The sequence below is a fragment of the Sapajus apella genome, unplaced genomic scaffold (assembly GCF_009761245.1).
Source record: "Sapajus apella isolate SASKATOON/1434 unplaced genomic scaffold, GSC_monkey_1.0 scaffold36, whole genome shotgun sequence".
NCBI classification, from domain to species: Eukaryota; Metazoa; Chordata; class Mammalia; order Primates; family Cebidae; genus Sapajus; species Sapajus apella.
The window spans coordinates 31,055,262-31,065,630 of record NW_022436976.1 but is presented as its reverse complement, the minus strand read 5'-3'; the positions used below and the strand labels follow the sequence as shown (position 1 = coordinate 31,065,630).

The 10,369-nt window shown below is 48.3% G+C and overlaps 1 protein-coding gene across 1 annotated transcript in view; it reads right to left on the bottom strand.

Annotated features, from left to right (window-relative positions):
* Nucleotides 1-883: 883 nt before the first annotated feature.
* TTC22 (tetratricopeptide repeat domain 22) overlaps nucleotides 884-10,369 on the bottom strand; it is a 33,830-nt gene continuing 24,344 nt past the window's right edge. Inside the window, exon 8 of the transcript XR_004274675.1 lies at nucleotides 884-931. The gene's annotated coding sequence lies outside the window, so the exon portion shown is untranslated. The remainder of the gene's footprint in view (nucleotides 932-10,369) is intronic.

The following is a 10,369-nucleotide window of genomic DNA, read 5'->3' as shown; positions in this document are numbered from 1 at the left end:
TGCAGAGCACTGGGCACAGCCAGAAGTCTGGGACACGCTGTGGGTGCTCCAGAACAAAGGCAAAAATCAAATGTCTGTGTGTCTGGGTGTGATTCTAGCAGTTTATCTGGTGTCCCTCATCTGGAATGATGACAGGAATTCAGTTCCTTTTGACAAAACTGCCTTTTCTCTTTGGTGCAGGCTTTGGTTTAGGTGTGTGGGGCTGGCAAATACAATATTAAACACGGTAGAGTCCATACCCTCCAAAGCTGGTGTCTTAAGAGGGGAGTGTAACGTCTGAATCCAGACATACCTGGGTTTGCTTCCTAGCTCCAGCACTCACTGGCTGTGTGACCCGGGGCAAGTAACTAGACCTCTCTGGTCTTCAGTTACTCTATGATGGGGTTGGTAACCCTCCTGAAATGTTTTGGGGATCAAGCAAATAACAGTACAAAACTTTGTAAAGTACTGTATTAGTGATAGAAATATATTAGTGATAGACTTATATTCAGATCATCTGTTTGTAAGATTAAGGGTACAATGAGATAATGACTTTTAAGTAATTAAAGGGGATTATATATGTAAAGCGCTTGAAGGGCACCTGGCACACAATACAGTATTAACCATTTTTAATACTCCCTTGCAGCTGGCAGCCAAGAGCAATGGCTCATGCCTGTAATCCCAGCACTTTGGGAGGCTGAGGTGGGCAGATTACCTGAGGTTGGGAGTTCGAGACGTGCCTGACCAACATGGAGAAATCTCGTCTTTATTAAAAATACAAAATTAGCCAGACATGGTGGAGCATGCCTGTAATCCCAGCTACTTGGGAAGTTGAGGCAGGAGAATCACTTGAACTCGGGAGGCGAAGGTTGCGGTGAGCTGAGATGGCAGGCACCATTGCACTCCAACTTGGGCAACAAGAGCAAAACTCCATCTCAAAAAAAAAAAAATACTCCCTTGCATCTGCTGTTCCTCTACGTGGCAGCTGTCCCTGCAACCCCATTTTCACAGGGCTCACTCCTTCACCTCCTTTGGGTCTTTGCTGGAATGTCACCTTTGAAGCTAGAACTCCCTGACACTCTATTTTTCGCTTCAATCTACTCCTACTCCCAACACCCCCAGCACTCCTGATACTCTCTTGCTTTATTTTCCTTCATAGCATTTATTGCCATTTAATATAGTAAAATCTTTCCCATCCGCGGTTTACTTGTATTCTGTTCCCCACCCCACCCCTAACCCCAGTAGAATGTAAGCTCCATGAGGGTGGGGATTTTAGTTTGTTTACTTCACTGCAGCATCCTGGTGCCTAGACTGAGGATACCAAACATTTTCTTTAAACAGCCAGACCATATTTTAGGCTTTGCAGGCCATATGGTTTCTGTCCTAACTACCCAACTCCGTCTTTGCAGCACGAAAGCATCCATAGAAATATGTAAACAGATAAGCATGGCTGTGTTCCAGTGAAACTTGGCTTAATTAGCCAGGCACTGTGGGGCCTGCCTGTAGTCACAGCTACTCAGGAGAGAGAGGCAGGGGGATCACTTGAGCTCAGGAGTTCGAGGCTGCAGTGAGCTATGATCTCACCACTATACTCCAGCTTTGGATACAGAGTGAGACAGCGTTTCAAACAAATAAACAAAAACAAAACCCCAAAAAGAAACTTTATTTAAAAAGAAATCAGGCAGCAGCCAGAATTTGGCCTGTGGGCCACAGTGTGCCAATTCTTGACCTAGATCAATGCATGGCACATTGTATTAGCTTGGTGCAAAAGTAATGGCAAAAACTGTGATGACTTTTGCACCAACCTAACAGCTGCTCAATAAATATTTATTGACTGAATTGTGAGCAAATGAGCACAGGACTCCCGGAGACACCTGATACAGTCTTGGTACATAGCTGTACTCAATAAACACATATTCCTTCCTATTTTGTACTTAATAAATATGACAATACAGGCTATGGTAAATTGTATTAGAGGTATGAAGACAGTGCTGTGGGAGAATTGAGGTGGTGGCTCCACCCCTTTGGATGCGGGAGGACTTCAAGGGTGTCTGTATAAGAGTTCTCCAGAGAGACAGCAGATGCTGGAGACGATGTGGAGAAACAGGAACACTCTTACACAGTTGGTGGGAGTGTAAATTAGTTCAACCATTGTGGAAGACAGTGTGGTGATTTCTCAAGGATCTAGAAATGGAAATTTCATTTGACCCAGCAATCCCGTTACTGGGTATATACCCAAAGAACTATAAATCGTTCCACTATGAAGACACATGCACACATATGTTCATTGCAGCCCTGTGTACAATAGCAAAGACCTGGAACAAACCCAAATGCCCATCAATGATAGTCTGGACAAAGAAAATATGGTACATATACACCATGGAATACTATGCAGCCATAAAAAACAATGAGTTTGTGTCCTTTGTAGGGACTTGGATGAATCTGGAAACCATCATTTCAGCAAACTGACACAAGAACAGAAAGCCAAACACCGCATGTTCTCACTCATAGGTGGGTGTTAAACAATGAGAACACGTGGACTCAGGGAGAGGAGCATCATACACTGGGGGCAGTTGGGGGGGAATAGGGGGGGGAAAGGGGGGGGGGGGGGAGGGATAACATGGGGAGAAATACCAGATATAGTATGCACCTAAAGTAAAATAAATAAATTTTTTTAAAAAAGTTCTCCAGAAAAAAAGAACGAAAAGACCAATAGGATGTGGGTGTGTGTGTATACACACAGACAGAGAAGACAGAGAGAGAGAGAAAGAGCAAGAGATTTATTTTTAAGCAATTGGCTCATATGATTATGGAGACTGGCATGTGCAAAATTTGCAGAGTGGGCCGGCAGGCTGGAGACCCAGGGAAGAGCCAATGTTGCAGTTCAAGTCCAAATTCCCTCTTGCTTGAGGGAGGTCAGTCTGTTCTAGTCAGGCCTTCAACTGATTGGATGAGGCCCAGCCACATTAGGTAGGCCAATCTGCTTTACTTGAAGTCCACAGATTAAAATGTTAGTCTAATCCAAAGTATACTCTCCAGGACCAGCCTGGCCAACATAGTGAAACCCCATCTCTACTAAAAATACAAAAAATTAGCCAGGTATGGTGGCACACACCTGTAATCCTGGCTATTTGGGAGGCTGAGGCAGAAGAATCACTTGAACCTGGGAGGTGGAGGTTGCAGTGAGCCCAGATCACACCATTGCACTCCATCCTGGGTGACAGAGTAAGACTCTGTTTCAACAAAACCAAAAAAATGAAAACAAAAAAACCCAAAATATACCCTCACAGAAACATCCAGAATAATATTTGATCAAATATCTGGGAACTGGTTGTCTTAGTGTGTATATAATGCGATAATAGTTGTATAAAGAACAGAAATCCCCTCCCCTCCCCTCCCCTCCCTCCTTCTTCAGGGTCTGTTGCAGAGACTGTACTGCAGTGGCGCGATCTTGGCTCACTGGCAACCTCCAACTCCCAGGCTCAAGCGATTCTCCTGCCTCAGCCTCCTGAGTAGCTGGGATTACAGATGTGCACCACTACTGCCCAGCTAATTTTTATACTTTTAGTAGAGAGGGGGTTTCTCTATGTTGTCCAGGCTGGTCTCGAACTCCTGGCCTCAGGTTATCCTCCCCGCCTTGGCCTCCCAAAGTGCTGGGATTACAGGCATGAGCCACAGCACCCAGCCCAGAAATTTGTTTCTTACAGTTCTGGAAGCTGGAAAGTCCAAGATCAAGTCACTTGCTTTCAGTTTCTGGTGAGGGCTTCTCTCTGCTTCCAAGATGGCACTTTCTTGCTGCATGCTTACATGGTGAAGGGGACAAAAAGGGAAGAATGCTCTGTCCTCACATGACAGCAGAAATGGAAGGCTAACACGGGCCAGGCAGCTCTCCGAGGCATCTCTTATAAGGGCACAAATCCACCCATGAGGTTAGACCCATGACTTAATCCCTTCCCCCAAAGCCCCATCTCTCAATACCATCACGTTGGGGTTTAAGCTCCAACCTATGAGTTTCAGAGGGACAGATACACTCAAATCATAGCAGTAGTCCAACTATGTTGACCCATAAAATTAATTATCACAGTGTGCGAAGCTGCTTCCCCCACAAGCAGACCCTAAGTCAAGGATTCAAGGGCAAGTGGTTTATTTCGCAGTGATCCCAGGAGCACTGTTGGCGAGTGGGGAAGTAAGACAGAGGAGAGGGAAATGAATCCAAGGTGTGACAATGAGCAGGTTTTACTGCAGACAACTGGGCCTCAATCCCTCTGGGAGTCAGTGCCAGACCGCCTCAGAATTCGCCTCCTCCCAGGGCTTAGGAGGCTGGGGTATCTATCCTCCAATGTCCATTCACCATTGTTAGTAGAAGGCTGCTCCTGGACCACCCGGTGCGTCCCGTCTAACACGTGCTGGGGCTGAGAGAAAGCCCTCGGTTGAGAGTGGCAGATGCTTGCGGTAGGATCAAGGGCACGCGCCTGATGGGTGAGGGCAGAGGGAATGTGGGCAGGGCACTTTAGTGATACTTGGGCTGACCTTGCAGGATAAGCTGCCATCTTGTTTAAGACACCGTTTTCCAAGTCTTTGACGCTCACCGCTAAGATTAATCCTAAATGGAACAGTCACTAATAGCTGTACTAGAAGAGAGGCAGAAAGCATTTTCTTTCCCTTGTGCCCAGTTGGAAAACTCTCTGGGAAGGACTGTGATTGGCCGAGCTTGGGTCATGCACGTGCTCTTGCGTTCAGGGGGGCGGGGTATTATGATTGGCAGCCTCCACCACTATTCATAGTGAGGGGAGGAGCAGTTAGGAGCCCACCAAGCAGGGGTGTGCTACTCCCAGCAGGGAGGGGCCTGGGCAGGCCAAACAATGGATCTCCTGCACAGGAAGAGTTCTTTCGTTTTATTTTGTGGGTGACAAATAAAACTCACAGAGGAGCTGCAAGTCTAATGAAACAACTTACATGCCAAAATAGAACAAGCCTCACCACAGAGCTATTGATTGGTTTGGAAACACAAACAGGAAACATCCATCCTAATTGTATGTATTCAGAGTATAGAGCAACATATGTAATAGAGGAGAAAATAATCTAAACTCCAAATAGTTAAAAAGCCATTCACTAGTACGCTTTAGCCTGCCTGCCATTCAATGCAGTATAAAGGGACCTCAGGGGAAAGTTACTTAACCTCTGTGAACCTCAGTTTCCTCGTCTGTAAAACGGGAATGATGCTGATGGATAGCTCATGGGCTTGTGAGGATTAAATGGGATAAGGTGTGAGAAACACATGCTCAGCGATTGACCACGGCAAGTTTCCAGGACATAGCTTTTTAAATTTTTTTTGCGGCGGCGTTTTGCCGTTGTTGCCCAGGCTGGAGTGCAATGATGTGACCTTGACTCACTGCAACCTCCACCTCCCAGGTTCAAGCAATTCTCCTGCCTCAGCCTCCCAAGTAGCTGGGATTACAGGCACATACCACCACGCCTGGCTAATTTTGTATCTTTAGTAGATATGGGGTTTCTCCATGTTGGTCAGGCTGGTCTCAAACTCCAGACCTCAGATGATCCACCCACCTCAGCCTCCCAAAGTGCTGGGATTACAGGCGTGAGTCACCGCGCCTGCTCAGGACATAGTTTTGATGACGGTGATGAGAATAATTTCCTGTGACCTCCACATGGGAACCTTCCCGGTTCAGGCAGTTGTCCTTCTGTGGCCACCTGGAGGTTGGCTGGAGCTTCTCCACAGCTCCACAGGAGTCTGCTCACCCGTCTCTCACCAAGAACATCCCCTCCTCTTCTCATCTAAACACTAGAGAGTGGTCAGGTGCGGTGGCTCACGCCTGTAATCCCAGTACTTTAAGAGCCCGAGGCAGGCAAATCACATGAGGTCAGGAGTTTGAGACCAGCCTGGCCAATATGGTGAAACCCTGTCTCTCCTAAAAACACAATAATTAGCCAGGCATGGTGGCGCTGTAGTCCCAGCTGCTCAGGAGGCTGAGGCAGGAGAATCGCTTGAACCCAGGAGGCAGATATTGCAGTGAGCCAAGATTGTGCCACTGCACTCCAGCCTGGGCAACAGAATAAGACTCTGTCTCAAAACAAAACAAAACAAAACAAAAAACCACTACAGAGGTTGTATTCCAACGAGAACATGGGAGGCAGGAAAGGTGCTCTAGGGGGAGCAGAAGCAAGGAAGAGGGAAACGAGAGCAGGTGTGGAGCCGGCTGTGCAGCTGGGGTGCTATCTGGGAGGAGGAGCTGGGGAGAAGGAGGGAAGCTGCTGTGTCTCTAACCCCATAAGCAAGCCTCACCAGAGACTCCAGCCCCAGGAACTGGGGAGGGTTTCTCACTGGAAGCATGCCCGCAATGCCGGGATCTGTTTCCATCTGCTCATTTTACTGCTGAGTTGTAAAGTGCTAAATGTCATTATCCTCCCCTTCCTTAAACAAGGAAAAAAGTTAACAGTCTGAGAAAAGGCGATATTTCACTTCATTTGGCATCCAGCCACCATCACCCACATGGGTGCTCCCTTGGGGTCTGGCTAGGGAGGGAGAGGAGCCCTGTTCTGTTCTGCTTTCAGCATCTAACACCGCTCTGTGCAGGCTCCAGGCTGGGTGGCCAGGTCGCAGCTCAGCCTGGCTGTTGGCAGAGGAGCCAGCCACCCTCTGAACAGCTCAAACACTGCAGTAGGTGCCAAAATGGAGGAAAGTAACTGGTTCAGGGTCACTCTGCTCATTAGGGTCTGTTCTATATCGCCTGAGAAGGTGAACTTGAACCAAGGAAAATTACAGATTTCAACTCAATAGGACAAACTCAGAAGACTTAGACTTGTTGAAAAAATGACTCCTTCATGAGGTAGTGAGCTGTTCGTCTGCCAGTGGCAGGCAAGTGTTGACTAGACCCCCCTTTCAGAAGCCTCACTGTAAGGAGGAGTCTGCTGGTCGGTGGCAAAAGAGCTTGTGACTCAGGTTCTTTCCAATTCTGAGACTCTGGAAACCTGTAACTGAGAATCTCACCCATTTTCACCATCTTTAACATGCCTTGCCCCTGCCGTCTAAACAGGAGTTTCTGGCTGCCTGATGATGGCATGGCATGACACAGAGGGAGTGAGCAGGCAGAGCAAGGTGTGATTCATCTTCATTGTTCTGATTACGGGGTCATTAAGGCTTTCACTCTGCAGTGCTCCCTCGAGGAACTCCTGCTGCTTCGGCTATATGACACTGATCCTCACAGCGGCCCAGTGGGCAGGGGTGTCCCTCAGGGCTCAAAGCCGTACTTAAACAAACCCATTGAAGCTGCAGTCCTTGGAGACTGAAGGGGGCAGCATTAGGCCAAATCCCAAGGTCCAGAAACAGCCATGCCCTCGTCTCCATTGGGCTGTGGAAAGGCCACTAACCCAGGATGAGTATGGCTGGTGTGGAGAGATTAGTGTTGCTAGTTAAAGCCTTCAATAGCTTCCCTTAGGTTTCCCACTGATCCCTAGGGCCCAGTATAACTTGCTCACCATGGTCCAGACTGTGACCTCCCTGAAGGCAAGGACAGGGTCTGTTTTGTTAACCACTGTAGCCCCAGAGCTTGGCAGTATGCTGGGACCTTGACCAGCGCTTGGTAAATATCTGTTGAGTGAGTGAATGGAAGACCTTGGTAAATATCTGTTGAGTGAGTGAATGGAAGAGCCAAATGAAGTGGTCTTCCTGAATGTGACAGAAGTGAACTCATCAAGCGGGCATTCCTAAAAGGGCAGACAGCGCTGTACCACCCAGATCGCACGTGGAATTGTAATCCCCAATGTTGGAGGTGGGGCCCGGTGGGAGGTGATTGGATCGTGGGGGTGGTGTCTCATGAATGGTTTAGCACCATGCCCCTAGTGCTGTTGTCACGACAGAGTTCTCACCAGGTCTGGTTGTTTAAAAGTATGTAGCACCCCCACCCCCTCTCTTGCTCCTGCCCTGGTCATGTAAGACATGTCTGCTTCCCCTAAAACCTTCTCCATGATTTGAAGGTTTCCCGAGGCCTCCCAAGAAGCTGAGCAGACGCCAGCATCATGCTTCCTGTACCTCCTGAGGAAACATGAGCCAATGAAACCTCTTTTCTTTATAAATTACCCAGTCTCAAATATTTCTTTGTAGCCATGTGAGAAGGGACTAGTACAATGAGTCTGGAGGTTTGGACAAGTCCCTGATCTTTGGGCCTCAGTTTTCCCAATCACGGAATTGGGGAACTGGCGTGAGGCTGGATAGGAGATAGGAAGAAAGGCCATGTTTTCTGGTTGAGCTCTAGACCTTAAGGACCCTTGGGCTGCAGAACTGGCCCCAGCCTCTGTCATGTGGACCTGGTAATGGACCCATCTTTGGGACTGAGGTGCCACATCACTGCTGGGTGTTTACTGAGTTCAGTAGCCAAAACTTAGTCTGTCCTCTATGCCAAGCTCACTGCGGGCCATGGCACCAAATGGGTTGTGGTTCCTGCTATGAATGACCCAGAGTCTAAATGGAAATGGATATGCAAGGAGAAGGAAAGAAATGCAACACAGTGGGGCGAAATGGCCGAGAGCTCTGCATCTGTGAAAGGGAGTGATTCATGAGAGGCGGTAGGATGTGCAAGACTTCCTGGAGGGGGTACCTTTGAGCTGAGCATTTGGGGTAGAAATGACAGGAAAAATGCCAGTGGGGGGAAAGGGTGGACAAAGGCACCAAGGTAAGGCAGTGTGGGAGCAGAGATCAGGGGTAAAGTGACAGGCAGGGTTGGTGCTCGCAGGGCACAGAAGAGGCCCAAGTCTAGGCGGAAGATGACACAGCTCCTGCACAGGGCTGTGTTCCAGGAGGGAGCACTAAACCACGCTGGCCTGGTTCAGATCCTGGCCCTTCACATACATACCTGTGACCTTGTTCTGTGTCTCAGTTTTCTCATCTGTAAAATGAGGATTCTAATAGCTAACCTTCAGAGCTGCTGAGAGCATTAAGTGAGATGACAACATGAGAGTACATTAAGTGAGATTACATGAGATCGGCACGGAGTAGGCAGTCTGGGAAATGGTTCTCTCTCTCTCTTTGGCCTTTTGTTAATATGCAGATACTCCTGAGATAAGCTATAGTGGGCGTCTGTTGGCCACTTATGAAATTAGGGTGAACGAGATTATCAGAAAGTTTACTGAAAAAGTTATGAGAGGACAGGGAGGCGAGGAGGGGGAAATGCATGCCTTTGGGGACAGAAAAGGCAAGAAAGGAGACAAAGACAGACTTCAGCAACCTCTAAGTTTTGCCAGCAGACTGCCTTAAATTCAGTTTGTTTGTTTAAGGAAGGAGAAGAAAGAAATGGGTTTCCAGGCTGGTAGGCATGGTGGCTCAAGCTTGTAATCCCAGCACTTTGGGAGGCCGAGGCAGGCGGATCATGCGGTCAGGAGTTCGAGACCAGCCTGGCCAACATAGTGAAACCCCGTCTCTACTAAAAATACAAAAAATTAGCCAGGCATGGTGCTAGGTGCCTGTAATTCCAGCTACTCAGGAGGCTGAGGCAGGAGAATCGCTTGAACCCAGGAGGCGGAGGTTGCAGTGAGCTGAGATTGCTCCATTGCACTCCAGCCTGGTCGACAGTGCAAGACTCCATCTCAAAAAAGAAAAGAAAAGAAAAAAATAAGTGGGTTCCCATCCTCGGGATGATCATGGGTCACAGTCTTGGGCAGAGGAGGGATGGGGTGGGTGGGGTGGGAGTGGACAGGGCTGTATGTAGCCTGCTGTTGAGTCACCTTCTGGCCTCTGCTGCAGTGGCCATGAGAGGAGAAGGAGGGCGAGAGAATGTCACCATTCAAAGTGGTGAACCATGGTGAGCCATGAGGTGGAATTCAGGATCCTTAGAGGGGCCTCACTGCCAGGTTTGACAGGTACCCGGAATGCCACCATTACTGTTGAAGCATTGTCCCAGCGGATATCAGAGTGACCCATGTAACAAGTGACACACAAACCTTTAACATATAAACACTGAATACTTTCGTGTTGATCAGTTTATTAGTATTTTTCCAAACCTGAAGAAGGGTGAAAATAAGTTGGAGGTACAGCGTGGGGAAAACAGTAAGTGCAGCTTTGGACACACCACTTCCCTCCTACAGCTCTCAGTGTTCCCCTCTGCACAATGACGGGCTTGGAGTGTTGATGTCTAAGGCACTGAATTTCAGTCTGTTCTCCATCCCTCAGTGGATATGTGAGATGCAGTGCAGGGGTGCTGGCCTGTCCCTGGTAATGAGTGAGGACATGGGCAAAGCAGTGAGTGCAGCCTGGAATCCCAGCTACTTGGGAGGCGGAGGTACAAGAATCGCTTGCACTTGGGAGGCTGAGATTTCAGTGAGCTGAAATCTGGCCACTGCACTCCAGCCTGGGTGACAGAGTGAGGCTCTGCCTCAAAAA